The 15302-nt window shown below is 42.7% G+C and overlaps 1 long non-coding RNA gene across 1 annotated transcript; it reads left to right on the top strand.

The window, feature by feature from the left end:
- The first annotated feature begins 6 nt into the window (after positions 1-6).
- On the top strand, positions 7-14125 carry LOC146768791 (uncharacterized). The gene is made up of 2 exons (XR_014949842.1): positions 7-935; positions 1279-14125. It is a non-coding gene; the product is annotated as an uncharacterized LOC146768791 (long non-coding RNA).
- Positions 14126-15302: the final 1177 nt, after the last annotated feature.

The following is a 15302-nucleotide window of genomic DNA, read 5'->3' as shown; positions in this document are numbered from 1 at the left end:
GCCCGCCCGTGCCCGCCCCGCCGGTCACGCGGGGTGCGGGAGCCGGCGGCGGGAGGGGCGGCGGCGGCGCGGGGTTCGCGTCCCGCCGGGCGGAGGGGCGGCCGCCTGCCCCGGGCCGGGGGAGTCCCTGGAGGAGGCGGCAGCTCCCGCCGTGCCTCGGCGCCGTGGGAGCCGGGCTGTGCGCTGGGCCTGTGCCCGCCAGCCCAGCGGTTAAGCGCACCCCGAGAACAACAGCTGCCCTTCTCTCTGCTCCTGCTTCCCCTAAGCATCAGCAGACATTCCCATTCCTCACCCTCTTTCCCGTGTTCTCTTAAGCGCCCCTACTCCCAAGATAGCTTTGTGTACATTGTAACCTCCCGCAAAGATTGTTTTGCTCTCCGTTGTTCTTTTAGCCTTCCTTAAGGAAAATAAAACCAGAAATACATAGGGTGTTTGGACTAGAAATTCAATCCGCTGTTTGATTTGATTCTACAAGCACACATATAGTGCAGATAATCAAAATCAATACACAGCTTTCTTGCCAGTTATGCTGACTGACGCCTGGAAGGGACCTCATGGGGTTCAGCCAGGAGAATGTTGCAGTTTCCCACATGATGTTATTAGATGCTCCCTCAGGCTGTCGCAGTTTTTATGCCAGTTCTGGATTTATGATTTACACAAGACTATAACAGGACTGGGAGGCCTGGGCTTAGCCAGTCTTGTGGAAAGACCAGTTAATTTGTGATTGCTTAGCATTTCTGAAGTTGTTTTTCTGTGGAAGCTGTTCAGGAGATGGATGACTCTACACTGTGCAACTGAGCATACACGAGTTTGGTGCTCTTGGGAAGAAGATTTTAAATCCTCATTATCTTTTTTCCAGTCACTGAGGCTGATAGCAGAGCTGGAAGATGTAAGGAATGCCGTGGGAAAGAACATGGAGTTCTAGTAATTTATCAGTAAGTTTCTGAAGGTAAAAAGTGATAGAGAAAATAGAATTTTGAGAAGGTGACTTTTCCTTGGGATAGAATGGACTGGAAACTCAGTTTCTTTTGAATCAAAACATACATATTTTTATAGTGGGAATGGTAGGAAAAGCCTGTAAACCTACTGCTAAGACTTGGTGGGGTGAGAGAAGCCAGTTGATGGAATAGAGGAATAGAGGGAGAGAAATTGAGGAAGCATTCCTGAAATTGTTCAGAGCCCACTGATGCCAAAGTTAGGAAACGGGCTCCAAAAGTGCATGGACACAATGTCAATTGCAGGAAGTGTTACTTACTTTTTTTTTTTTTTTTTTTTAAGATAAAGAAAATGGTGTTGGACATTTGCAGAACAAAGCTGCTTTCAAGGGACTACCATGCTTTAAAAGTGGGAGAAAAACAGCAACAACAACAAAACAAAACAAGGGGAAGAGAATCACCAACTTGTGCTTGTGTCCCTGCCTCCAACTTGGTGTTAAGAGTACCCACACAGGAGGAGCCTCACACCACTTCTGCATAAACAGTTTATGTATTTCCACACTGCCTTCTAGATTCCTCCTGTCCCTTCCTCCCCACTGGTGTCCACTTGCAGACTCTACTTCTTGTTTGTCTCAGCTTCTCCTAGTTCATCCCAGCCCCCTTTTATGGCTGCCCCCCAATCTACTCCTCAAATATTTTTACTCAAATTTCTTTTTACTTGAGTCTCCTAATACTTATATACAGCTCTCTGTCATAGCATTTGAGATCCTGTTGTTGCCCTGTCTACTCTCTCCCTGCTGCCACACTTGGATAGATGCACATGTACATCCATCCTTATCTCCCTGAGCCACCTTTGCTGTAGATAATCCTTGCCTGCAGATCCCTGGCCTTGCCAGATCTCCTACCAAGGCTCCTCCTCTAGCAAGGCTTAAGCTTAAGCTCAAGCTGTGCTTAACTAAGATTCACCCAAAAGGAGACAGGAGAGGAGAAATGCTGGTGTGTTTATGAAAAACCCGTGATAGTGCTACTTCTAGACAAAATACAGAATATGGACTTTGGAAAGATGCTGAGTTCTCATAGTGAAGACTGCCAAATGGCTGCCCAAAATCAAAACTATAGAGCAATAGCCACTTGGAAAATGGTGTTTGTGTGTGTATGTACATACTGCCCACATAGCACCTGTCATGAGTTGCTCCTGCCATGTACAGCACATGAACAAAAGGCCGGGTATAGATATACGAGATTTAGCAAAGCTTGAACTACAGCTCCTCACTCCTAGGCAGCAAGGCGACAGCCAGGAGAAACCCCAGGCAGCAGAGCAATGCCAGGCAGCATCTTCAGGAGCATCGTCCCAGACACTGAGAACAGTGAAGGGGGGTGGGTGGTGGGAGAGGCCAGCGGCCGGGTTTGTTGAATGTTGCTGAAGCAGGAGATGAGCTGACCCACCGCATATTCTGAGGACATTCCCAGGACACTACATCGCCTATGGGAAAGAAAAGCAGATTTACAGCTCCTCCGGGAGACAGAGCAGCCCGGGAGTGGAGACTCCGGCCTCTTGCCAACGTGAACCCAACGAGATCATGAGAGCTAATTCAGTTAATTCGAAGATCTATTTCAGCTGCGCGCCTCCCTGCAGGCTCAAAGCACACGCTGAGGAAGTTTCGTTCGAGGACAGGTTTAATTTCAACAAGGCGCTGTTTGTGCGGGGAAGATGGAGGCGGCGCAAGGCTCGCTGGGAGCTGTAGTCCTGCGGCCCCGCGGGCAGAGGTGTCGGGGTCCCCTAGAGGGGAGGATCCCTGCCTCGATCCCTCCTGCGCAGCGCACTGGGAACACCGAGCCTTGGGCTGTCCGGGGAACGGGGATGCCCGCGGCCAGCCCACCATCTGCTCTGTGCGAAGCCTTCACTGCCCCGGGTCCCTGCGTGTAACCTCAGTTTTACCCGCACGTCTGCTGGTGCCGGGCTTCTCGCTGCACGGCCGCAGGCAAACACAAAGGTGGCAGCAGCCTAAAGACGCACCCAGTTAGTCTGGGAAGATGCAAGATGCATACTGTTAGTTGCTGTTGTTTGAATCAACCCTGCTTTTCATTGTTTCTCCTGGGATCGCTGTTCGGGTGCCAGGTGTGTATTTACCTGGCTAGCCTGGATTGGTGCGGTGCTGAAGGGAAGACACGGCAGCCCAGGGCAGCAGAGACAAGGGGTCTTCCGTGAACTCCATCCAGCACCGACACTCCCACTGCTTCTTGTAAATCCCGGTGAGATTTCAGTTATACCTACGCAATCAGTAATTCGTTTACACCTGCACTGAGTTTTTTAAAATCCCTCCTTGATTTTGTTCAGCCTGGAAACGACAAGCAGACACTTTTAAGCATTCTGAGAGTATTTTGGCTTTATGAGGCTCTCATCACATTGGCCACATTGGAATCTCTTAAAACTGTGTAACTTTCTTCCTAAACTTTTATTCAATAGCCATCATCTGCATGTTCTCATCTATGTTTTGCTTGTTAGAAAGCAAAATTATTTGTTCTGCATTGATTAGGGCAAGATAATAGATAACTTTTCTTTTTTTTTTGCAGAGTGACATTCTTCTTTTTTCCCTCCTTGTTTTTTAAAAGTAATTATGACCGGGAGTTGTAGGATCATGGAAATTTCCCCAGTAATATTACAGGATACTCAGAGGAAGCAGAGGACATCCACAATAAGCAGGAAGAGGAGGCAGTTAGAGTCAAAACACAGCTCACAAATAAGACATAACAAGCCTTTAAGAGTATTGTATTGTCTAAAAATCTTGCTGTATTGCAGTACAGAGAATACAGTGAGTGTCTGCACATTTAATGGAGTAACCCAATTGTCCTCTCCCTGAAGTTAATAAAAAATTAGCTTAACACCAACATAATGCTATCCTTGATTCTTTGAGGAAATCCTCAAAAAGCTCACATGAATGTTTAATAAGGAGAACATACTTCTTTAGAACCTCTAAACTATATACAGAGATATATAGAAATACTAAACTATCTGCTTAATTTTATTAAGGCAAACCCTGCTGCTTAACAATTTGCTTGATTTTATTAAGGCAAACACTGTTGCTTTCAAATCTTCTAAAGTTAATCCCTGGTGTTTAAACTCATTTTGCTGTTTACATTGGCTTCATGAACCTTCAGGGTAAACAGAGAAAAAGAAGTAAAAATTCTTCCCATGAAACAGCTCAAGAAAGAAATTCTGACATCACTTAAAAGAAGCATTCTTCCTGTTTCAACATAATTAAATTCTGAGATCTTAAAAATAAAATCAGATGGAAAAAACCACCCTAATTTACTGTAAAGCTTCAGATATCTCAAGGATAAAAAAGGGCTACGGATGGTGAGATTATTGTTACCAATGAAGGACATTCCTCATGATGTTCTTATTTAGGTGTCTGTTTAAACAGAGAGGTTTCAGCCAAAGCAATTGCTGTTTCTAGGATCAAAACTAACATTTGTTCTGCACAAGGAAAAAAAAAAATCATGTTTTTAATGCTCTCAAGAGTTTCAGTAGGATCACAAAATCACAGAACATGCTGAGCTGGAAGGGACCCACAAGGATCACTGAATGCAGCTCCTGGCCCTTCACAGTTCTATCCACCACGTGCCTGACAGTACTGTCCAAATGATGGTGACCTTAGTGTCACAGGTGCCTTCTGCCATCCCTGTCAAGGTAAGGCCAGATTCTTGCAGCTGGACTTTGTTTATAACACCAAATTAAACAAGTGAAGGCACTTGGCTTTTTGGCCAAGTACCAAGACCTGACCAGATCCATTTTACAAACCAATTGCTTCCTTTCTACGGACCTATGTTAGCATGCTTGTGCTTTTTAATTGGACTTTTCTTTTTCTGAATAAAAAAATAGTGGAGTGACATTTTTATAGCATGAAGCTGAGAACATGTATTCTATGCTCTGGAGAGTCTGAAGGCAATGAAAAAAAGGTGATGCTGAGCACAGGAAGAGGGAAAAGGGGAGGCTGCTGGTGTTTGCCTGGTGCATGCTGCCTGCTGGAATGGGCTGCACACTCACCATCTCCTGGTCTGGATTCTGTCTGGGACAGTGTGAGCTGACTTGAGCCAAACCTTTTCCAGGACACATGTTTGCAGTTAAGCATAATGGGCAATTAGCAGTCCAGTACTTAAGCTCATTTCCAGGCCCTTTTTTTTTCTAGTGCTGCGGTCATAGCTTTAGAATCCTTTGGGCAAGAAAAACCACCCCACATTATACTGCATGTGGCTGGTAGAGATTTGGTTTATTTTAGGTCTCAGGCCAGGATTCCTTGAAGAAGCTTAAGAAGTTTCTGCTGCTGGCTGTTTTCCCCCTGCACCACCAGCTGTCCTTCACACAGCTGTGTGTGCAATAAGGAGCCTTGTTGGAATATAAGTTGAACAAATTTAGCTAGGGCAGAGTTGAGTAGAAGCTTGGGCTGAAGTACAAAAAACATATAGTGACAAATATTCTTAGGAACTAATCAAGATTTAATAACTCCAGGTAGAGTTATTACAAATACACATTACATTTGATTTCAGTATTTTTGCCTTGGTTCCTGTCTTATGAAATAACAATAAAACTTCAATCTAGTAGAGAGCTAAAGGTAAAACTTTTCTACCTTTCTGGTTTAATTGGACTGTGAAGGAATCATGCAGTGTGAAATGGTGCTGGCATCCAGGCAGCAGGCTGTACAATCTTCAGGCCTTCAGCTGTATTTCCAGTTTTATTTTCAGGTTATTGGTGGCCCAAGACTTTTAGCAGAAAACATACTGAACACACTTACTGCGAGAGAGGCTTTACCACAGTAACAGAATGGGGTCAATGAAGCTGCAGAAGTACTTGAGGGGGGAAAAAAAGGATAAAGTAATCATAACCACAAGTAATTCAAAGGGTGTGCATTGAGGCTTTATAAATGCTCATCCTCATCTTCATAGAATGAATACAAGGAAAATAGACAAAATTTTGCTGTTTTCCTTTAGGGTCTGTCATTATTTCATGTTGCTCTGGAGGGCAAGAGTTGTGGGAGAAGAGGTAGAAATAAGGTATTTATCCATACCACATATCATGGAAATTATTTGTCTGTAGTAGAAAACATACTCTGGGTGTTAGGATTGTGCATACTTTTCATGGGAAAGATGTGGCTCTCTTGGAATGCAACCTCCCTCATTCCTGGCCTTCGCACTGTGACATCGTAAATAACAGAACAAGCTGCTGCCCCAAAGTCAGGAGCTTGGAAAGGAAGAAAAAGATACAGACCTTGTGTCTGGCTTGGTGACCAGGGAAGTGCTGAGCAAGGCAGGGTGTGTAAGAGGGCATATGTGTAGTTCAAGTCAGGAGAGAGCCGCTGGGGCCACTGCAGGAGGGTTAGGTGGGCGTTGTGTGGCTCACCAGATGCAGCCAGTGCCAGAGAGAGCAGAAGGCACCCCAATGCCTCGAGACTGAGGGCAGAAGAAGCTGCTTTCTGGATTTGTGGAGCACGGCCAGGCTGTGCAGCAGCATGCATCCCCCAGCTGTCAGCCTGGGTCACCCAGGCTCTCAGGAACACAGCCTTAGAAGTCAGCCCTTTCCATTCTGCAGTCCATAGCACGGAAGTGTTTTTTGCTTTCTTCTTTTCTGTAAAGCCACTCCCTGGGCATTGATGCTTGTGTTGCTCTAGAGCCCCTAGAAGTTCCAGGCAGTCCCTTGATGTGGTCTGCAGAGAAGTCCTCGAGTGCAGGCAGTTGCACAGGCTGAGGTGAAATTCTTTACTTTTGGAGGGGGCCTTGGGATGTGCAAATAGCTTGTTTTCGTCTTTAATGTGACATTTGTAACCCCAGCAGTCCTGCTTTTTACCACCCCCACTTTCTATTTCAACATTTTTTACTTTTCCCTCTTTCATTGTATCACTTGTAATCCCACACAAACCATTTGGTTTTTCTGAAGTGTTTTTCTCACCAACTTTCCGTTTTTTTAGGGTGGGGAGAGATGAACTGACACTTTGTTCCATAGCAAAATGGGCTCCTATCTCTACTTGGCATGGAAGATCTGTGACAAAATTTGCATCTGCTTTTTCACCTAAGCCTTTTTTTCATTCCCATTCCTTTTTTTTTTTTTTTTTTTTTAAGTCGCCTGACAGCACCTCCCTGAAGGTTTCTAGTAGTTCTCAGAAAGAATCTCAACAAAAGAAACTTGCCCGTGCTACAGCTTCTGGCCTCCTCTTGTAGCCTTCAGCTCCTCTGACTTCACATTGGCTTTGTTGGAGTGCATGTTCCTAGTAATAGTCTTTGGATGTAAGGGTTTTTGTATGACTCAGAAAGGGAAAGGTGAGAATATGCATGAGTTCAAGATTTTTCCTCATGATGGTGTAAGAGTATAAACTGGCAATTAATGAAAATAAATGATGGTTGATTAAAAAAAAAACAACAAACCAACCCAGCACTAACTTTGTTCATTTATTCAAAGAGGCAGAAGAATTATTGTAAAGTGCAGGTAAGCAAATTCTGCCTTCCCTGCTTGATTTATGAAATTACCTTTTCCAAAGAAAGGCATGTCCTCATGCTGCCAAATATACTGCATCGTTTCAACTGATGTACAGTAAAGTCTTTCTTTTCATATGCCCCTTCTTTTGCTAAGCTCTATTTTTCATGGTCACCTTATTCCAAATTATAAAGAAGGGGAGAGACTTTAAAAAAGAAATATCCGAGATAACCAGATACAATGTGGTCTTTTATTCTGTAAGATCACTCAGTCAACACCTTCTGTTCCTCCTTTTGCTTCTTTATCTGCACATTGAACAAGTCAGCCAAAGCAGTTTGAAGTCAAAGTACAGAGTGATACTGAAATATGATTAAGCATTCTTGAAATGTTTAGCTGTTTCTAATACAACAGGATATGGACTATACTTGTGAAAGATCAATGTAAAATGTCACCAAGGTAACCTTTGGAAGACCCAAATAACAAGCCGGCTATAATGAAAATATATTTCCTTGAAGCATTCTTAACAGTTTTTTATTTGACATGACAAGAGCACTTCTGAATTATTTCTAAATGAGCTGAAAAGGAAAAATACACATTGGGAAAATTAATTTAACTTAACCTACTTTTACTCTTTTCATTAAAGAAATAATGGTGGAGATAGGGCCAATTTTAAAGCTTTAAATTAACATTTTCATGTGTTTATAATCTGCCCAGTAGTTTGATATTTTCAATGCTTTATTTGGCCCCTATGCTTTTGTGTGATTTTTTCTTTTCAGAATTCACAAAAGATTTTTAGGCATCTCTTAGTTTATTTAGACCCGGAACATAAATTTCCATTATTAAAACATTTTGGGATTTGAATTTCCTCTTCTTCCTTGCTTGGATAGCTCCAGAATGACTTTAGCTGTAAACTCAGCGTGCAGTTGCTTTGGAACAGAATGTCAGTTTTCTGAGCATGCAAAAAGAAAATTCTCTCTGAAACAGTGAAGCCCTCCATGCTCTTCCCCACATGACATATATTCACAAAAGAGTTTAGAGTGGCAGCCCTGGTTTCATGGGAAATAACAATGAATGGCCTTTGCTATCCTCCGAGTGAGGATCTCACTGATGGCTCTTAGAAAAATAAGTCTAGAAAGGACTGTAGTTCTGGAAGCAGTTATGTGTCTTCCCATATTTTCTTCATCTCTTCTCAAGCTGAGATGAATTATTGTGGACAGACAATAGCCCTGTCTACAATTATAAAATGAAGGATATTTGGCATGAGGTAGAGGTCAGAGGTGGGCTTACAAGTCAAGGACTAGGAGTGGCGAGCAGCAGACCGTGTGGGAAAGAATTTGAGAAGCCAAATTGATCTCTGTGAATTGTCTTTGTGGTGTTTTCAGTCCTTCCTTTGCTTCCAAGCTCTGAGTGACTTGGAAACCAGTTCAGAAATAAAGTGTACAAGTTCCCCATCCCTTCTTCCCACTCAGTCCATCCTAATTAATTTATAAGAAAGGCTACACAAACCAGTCTGAAAATGAGAATGGAAAAATAATGCTTTTGTTTTCCCCACAGCCTCATTGCCAGAGATTTTCTCCCATTTCTTAGAACACCACCCAACATTCAATTCGCAAAGTTGTTCACTATGAGCTTTCTTCAGGCTTCCCTTAATATTGTTTCACTGTGTATAAATATTGCTGTGAAAAAAGACTCGATGGAGACTGACTGCTCAGGCCAGTGGCTGGGTTCTTCCTCCGGGAGGCAGGACCTGGACCTGCCCCTGGTCCAGGCAAGATTTATTCACAGAGTCTGAAAGATGTCAAGAGGTAAACTGTCAATCTAGCCTAGTCCAGCAGCTGGTCACAGCAGTTCCTCAGATATGGGTAGAGGAGGATTTAGATATCTAAGGTAGAGAAACTACCATAGCCTGATCTACACCACCACCTCCAGTGAATTCTCTTCAATGAGCTGAAAATAACGCCTCTTTCCCTCTGATAGTTCTGTGATTTTTTTTTTTTCCCTTATCAAACCTACCTAATACCTAATATTTAAATTGTTTTCCCAGTTAACATGAATTTTTGATTTTTTTCTTTCACTTATTTTTAGATATAAGATTTATTATTAAAAATCTAGTAATATAAATGTTCCCACTCTCTCCTATTAGTAAAATTGAGCATGTAGTTTATGCTAATTTAAAGCAATTACTTCCTCTTGTTGATTATTCAGGCTGTCACTGTTACATAAATAATTAAAAATGTGGGTTTATATTCTTTCAAGCCTTGAGTAATTCCTTTCTCAACATATTTATTTTGTGCTAAATGAATGTGTCTTTGTTCTTTCTTGTCATTTCTGCCTTCTAGTATTACTTGGTATGCTATGGACTAACCAGCCTTTCCCAGGGAAAAATGGTTCAACTAAAGAACACACAGTGCAATTTATTTTTTTTACCATTTGCAAATACAAGTAAACAGAGGTAATGCACCCTGGAAGGAGGAAGAAGGAAGGCTTCTCAGATGGTGGGCTCGCCTGTGTTCTTTGGTAGTTTTGCTGGAGGCTGAAAATGCAGCAAAACACATGATTAGCCCATGTTTGAAAGTCTCTGTTTTGTTGGGAATGAAGTACAAGCTGAACTTCATTCCTATTCAGCAAAGAGTATTAACACATGGTGAAATATTAGTAGCTACTTCAGTGTGACAACACTGAAGGTCCCTGCTTTGTCACACCCAAAGTCAAGAGGTGAACATCATCCCTGTTTATGTACATGGTTTTTCCAGGGACCCTCTTGGGCTCCTGAGGGCAGAAGAACAGATTTGAGGGTGATGCCCCAACTGTAGGGGGGACAGGACATTAAAGGACAAGTTAATGTCCTAATTAAATCAATCACAAGTAGTTTACCCCTTCAATAAAGCTGTATTTGGTACATACTATGCTGTGATGGGGTGAAAGGGGAATTACAGTCAGTATACAGTCAATAGCCCAAGGCCGGGATAAACTTGTCAAAAACAGTGACCCCAAGTCTGGAGAAAATGTGAAAATCTTTAATGATGATCTTCTTGACAGCCAACTAGGAAAAAAGAAATAGATATCTTGGAGTCAGCCAGCAAGACTATAAGATGTGTTATGCTTATTTTCCTTGCAGGTCCCAGTTAGGAATGACTAAAGGTGGCTGGCAAGCCAGAGGCCTTCAAGTGCCAGAGGAGCAGAGGTCCTCAGCCCTGGTCCAGCTCTGCTTTTGTGATGCCCAGCATCTCAGTGCTCAGGGGTCCTGGGGAGGGCTGTGGCATTCATCTTCATCAAGTATCAGACAAGGGCTGCTTTGGGAGCTCATGACAAAACCTGCAAACCCAGGAGAACTGGTGCTGGCTGAAATCTTCTTGGGCAGTGGGTGCTGAGATGAGTCTTGGATCTTCTCAGATTGTGCATAACATAGGAGGAAAGCTGAGAAAAGCTGAATAAGCTATGAAGTGGATCACTCCAATAGCCTAGAATGTTGTTCTTTCCAGTACTGATATTGGAAAGACAGGATATTGGGATTATAGAGAAGCTACTTGGAGTAAGTGGCTCAATTTTATGCAATATTATAACAGTATTTGGCATTCAAAGTAATTACATTTTGCACTTAGATTTCTGTATAAACTAAAGCACATTACATGACACTGTTATTTTCTTTTATTTCTACTTAATTTATTTGTTGTATGCAATTGTTTATATCAGGCTACTCATGTAATGTCCAAACTTCTTTGGATCATGTATACTAAGAATAGCCTTGACTACTGAAAGTGGCATAGATTTATATTTCATACATATCTGAGAATATCAAGGACTAGAAAATAGTTTCTGAGAAAGTTTTAAATATCTCTTGAAAAGGAAACACAAGAAAACTGACTTATGTCTATAGAAGATCATATAGTCAGAACACAAAATGTTAAGATATATATGGTCTATATATAGAACATTAACTTAATAATGAAAACTGAAAGACATTTTACTGATTGAGTTCCAGAAAAACCTAACAGATGTGAAAATGATTATTTAAAGCCTGAAAAAGGAACTCAAATACTCTTGGATACTGACTGTGTTTTGGTGAGTAAATAAACATAATCCTTACTCCACAGTAATGTAACCTGTCATTCCAATGCTAAACACAGTCTGAGGAAAGGAAAACACTTCATCTAGTTGCTTTATGGCCATCTTCCACTCTTTAAGGATGTCTTGAAGTGAAATCTAAATGTGGGCGAGCTACAAAAGGATACAGAGAGTCTTTCCAACTTAAAATATAGTATGTATTGTTATAGTTCACTTCCAGGGAGGGACTGAAGCCCATTCATCTCCTAACAGGCCAGCTGAGGGTACTGCAATATTTCACCCTGCTGGGGATGCTGCCACTGACTGTGGGCACTGTGGCACTCCCAGCAAGTGGCCACTGCCAAGCCCCTTCTTGTGCAGGGAAACAGGGCCTGATGGATAACTTTCTCTTCTCCTTTCTGGGACTTCTTTGTGGCACTGTTTTTTTCCTTATGCAGTAGTTAGTTTTCAGCATTTCAGGAAAGCTCTGTGTGCTCTTGGCATGGATGCAGTAACAGGTATGAAAATGCCTTCCCTCCAGCTTGGCATTGCCTGGCCATAGCTCGGCTGCCAGGTGTTAATGGAATTCTGCTCTGAATTCATACAGACAACTTTAGAGTAAAGGCACAGCACTAAACTGCTTACCAGATTACACTGTATTTGTTAAATGTTTACTGCCAACAGTTTATAGCCTCTCTGGAGACAGATGATTATGTTTTCCACCCTATTATGAAAATAAATCTCTGTTCCTCAGGATGCATTTTCTGTTTAAGCAAAATTAAGTATCTGATCTTTTGAGAGACATGCTGTGGTTACATCACCATGTATATTTCCTTTAGTAGTGATCCCAAAGAAGTTTGGGAAGATAGTAAAACTTTCTGTAACACTTTTAATTAATAGGGTTGAATAGAGGCAAAAGTACAACTTCCAGAATATTCACCCTCAGCCTGGCATGGTTCTGTGTTGTTAGCTGTGCCATTTAAGCATGCTGTTATATTTCCAGGACTCCAGAATGTTTTTTTTTTTTTTTCATTATATTATAGGATAGCATTTTTCAAATAGATGATTTTTGGTGCGAATAATTTGCAAAGGGATCCTGGATTCCTGTGGAGGCTAATGCAAACAAGCTTCCTGATATTTGGCTTCTTCTATAAAGAGCCATGTAAGGGAATGAACAGCACTTCATATTTTAACAACAGGGAAACACTTTTCTAGGATGTGCCCTTTTCATATTTTCAGGTGCAAAGTGTGCCTCTGATACCACTGAGAGCCTCTAGACATCTGGTACATGAACCTCTTGAGAACCCCAGCTGCAGAGATTGCACAAATAGGTTATAGCAGCACTATTTGGATCCCACCACACAGAAAACTTCTTGTTTAATATTTCCAGCTAAGGGTGGAAAGATATCCTTCCAGCCTGGAATGATCTCTGGGGTATTAGCTAAACATTGCCAGGTTTATGGCCAAACTGAAATGTGGAAGTCATGGATTAATGTCCTTTTTGTGCATCTTCTCAGCTAATTACTTAATTCTGAGCATGAGAGGTTCCCTTGACCCTGTATGTGTTTTCTGTTTTCAGCTACATGACTATGCTTGTAAGATTGAAATTTTGTTTGAAATAGCTGGGGTTTCACATGATTATTTAGGGTGTTTTGTACCCTATCTAATGGATACAAATTGCAAGGTCCTCGGCAAACTCACTCAGCTGGTTCATACTGGTTCAAAAAAATGTATGTAGGAGGTATGTCCTAGACTTACACAGGCTGTTTGAATTCTTATTATATAAGCTATACGGAAGATATTACATAAGTTATAACACTTTCTTTTGGCTGTGGTATTGTTTGTTCTCCTGTACCTGGCAAGAAATAAACATACCTAACATATTTTTCACTCTGACTTGGCATAATGCAGAGGTGTTCACATCTGATAGCAGATTTGTGCTGCTGGGTGATCCAGTAATTCAACTTCTGTATCCATTATCATTACTTATGTCACTTTTTATGGGAGAACCTAATCCAAAAATAAGCAAAACTCTCTCTGAAGTCAGATGGCTTTGGATCAAGTCAGTCTCTTATATGCTTTGCTTTCTCCAGGTTGAAACAGACTGGGGACCTTAATAGGTTTTAAAAGAATGCTTCATTTTTCAAGATAATAATTTTGACTTAATCTCATTTACTATGCTATAGAAGTGGATTTGCCACAAATGAGGAGCACTACATTTTATATTTAACAGTGGAATATCTCAGCTAATTTTTAAAATTTATGTATTTATGGGGTTCTTGAAAGTAATCTTCAGTGTAGTTATTGACTTGTTCATACATTAGTCCTGGGGACAGCAGGGAAGGAACATGTGGTATGATACTGGTCATGACATCACCCCTGACTCAAAGGTGACCTCAGCCTAACACCGATAGCTAAGGCATCTAACAGAAGATCTGCTTAAGCTACAAAAATTAGATGTAGTTTGGGATTTCAAAGACCTCAAATTATGGGAATTTCAATGTGGTTTTAGTTTTCACCTTGCTTAATTACAATGCTCTGTTACCACAGGCTGCTGCTGGTTTCTTTTCCTAGTAGCAAACCTGAATGCGCTTCTAATTGTCTTGACCACAACACTTTCCTGAAGTCATACCCATGATAATGCTTGTGACTGGAGTAAAAAATAAAAGCTGCTCACAAAGCTGTGCCTCAATCCTTTTCAGACCTGTAGAATATTCCCAAGATATGTTTCTCTGCCTTGTCTTCCAAAAGGAGTGCACCTGTCATGCTGAGTGGGGCTGGTCTTGTCAAGGAGGTCACGGAGTTGGGGAGGTTTCACATCACAGTGAAACCACATTGCCTCATCTCTCTAGATAATCATTCACCTGCTTACACACACATATACTGGCTGCAGACTCACAGTGTGACGTGCTGAAGTCACAAAAAGGGGCTGTAGGTTGCTGTGGGAATAGCTGGAAAAAAAAGTGAGCAGGCATTTGTGGCATTTCCTCTGAGTTCCTGCATTCTCTGCTTCCCTGGAATATGGCAGCTATAGACCTGAAGGTTTGGAAATGGAAGGGGAACAATTAAGACAATTTAGGTAGCAATGTGGGCATATAGGACACACTGAAAAAAAGATATTATTGAGTGATGACAGTACCAATTAACAAAAAATTGGCTGCAAAATTTACGATTACCCCCTTCATCAGTACAGGCTGGGGGCTGACTGGCTGGAAAGCAGCTCTGGGGAGAAGGACCTGGGGGTGCTGGTGGACAGCCATCTGTCCATGAGCCAGCAGTGTGCCCTGGTGGCCAAGAAGGTCAGTGGGATCCTGGGGGGCATTAGGAAGAGCACTGTCAGCAGGGAGGTGATCCTGCCCCTCTGCTCAGCCCTGGTGAGGCCACATGTGGAGTGCTGTCTCCAGTTCTGGGCTCCTCAGTACAAGATGGAACTCCTGGACTTGGATCCACTGAAGGGCAACAAAGATGATTAAGAGCATCTCTGTTGGGAGGAAGAGCTGGGGAAGCTGGGTCTGTTCAGCCTGGAGATTACTGAGAGGGGACCTCATGAATGTCTGTTAGCATTTGCAGGGAGGTGTCAAGGGGACAGAGCCAGGCTCTTCTCAGCGGTGCTGAGCAATAGGACAAGAGGCAATGGGCAGACGCTGACGCACAGCAAGCTCCACCTGCGCCGCTGTGCTGACCTGCAGCCCCCCGGCTTGCCCTGCCGGCAGAGGCACGGTCAGCTGCGGTCACTGCCGGGCTCTCCAGCGGAGTCGGGGAGCGGCGGAGGCAGAAATCACCCTGCCTGCCTTGTGTGGGGAGAGGCGGCATCCGAGGAGATAACGGAGTCGACTCAAGGCTGGGAAGTTTCGGTT

This window comes from Lonchura striata, chromosome 1, assembly GCF_050655825.1.
Source record: "Lonchura striata isolate lonStrDom1 chromosome 1, ASM5065582v1, whole genome shotgun sequence".
NCBI classification, from domain to species: Eukaryota; Metazoa; Chordata; class Aves; order Passeriformes; family Estrildidae; genus Lonchura; species Lonchura striata.
The sequence above is the reverse complement of the archived record's forward strand: the minus strand, read 5'-3'. Positions and strand labels throughout refer to the sequence as shown.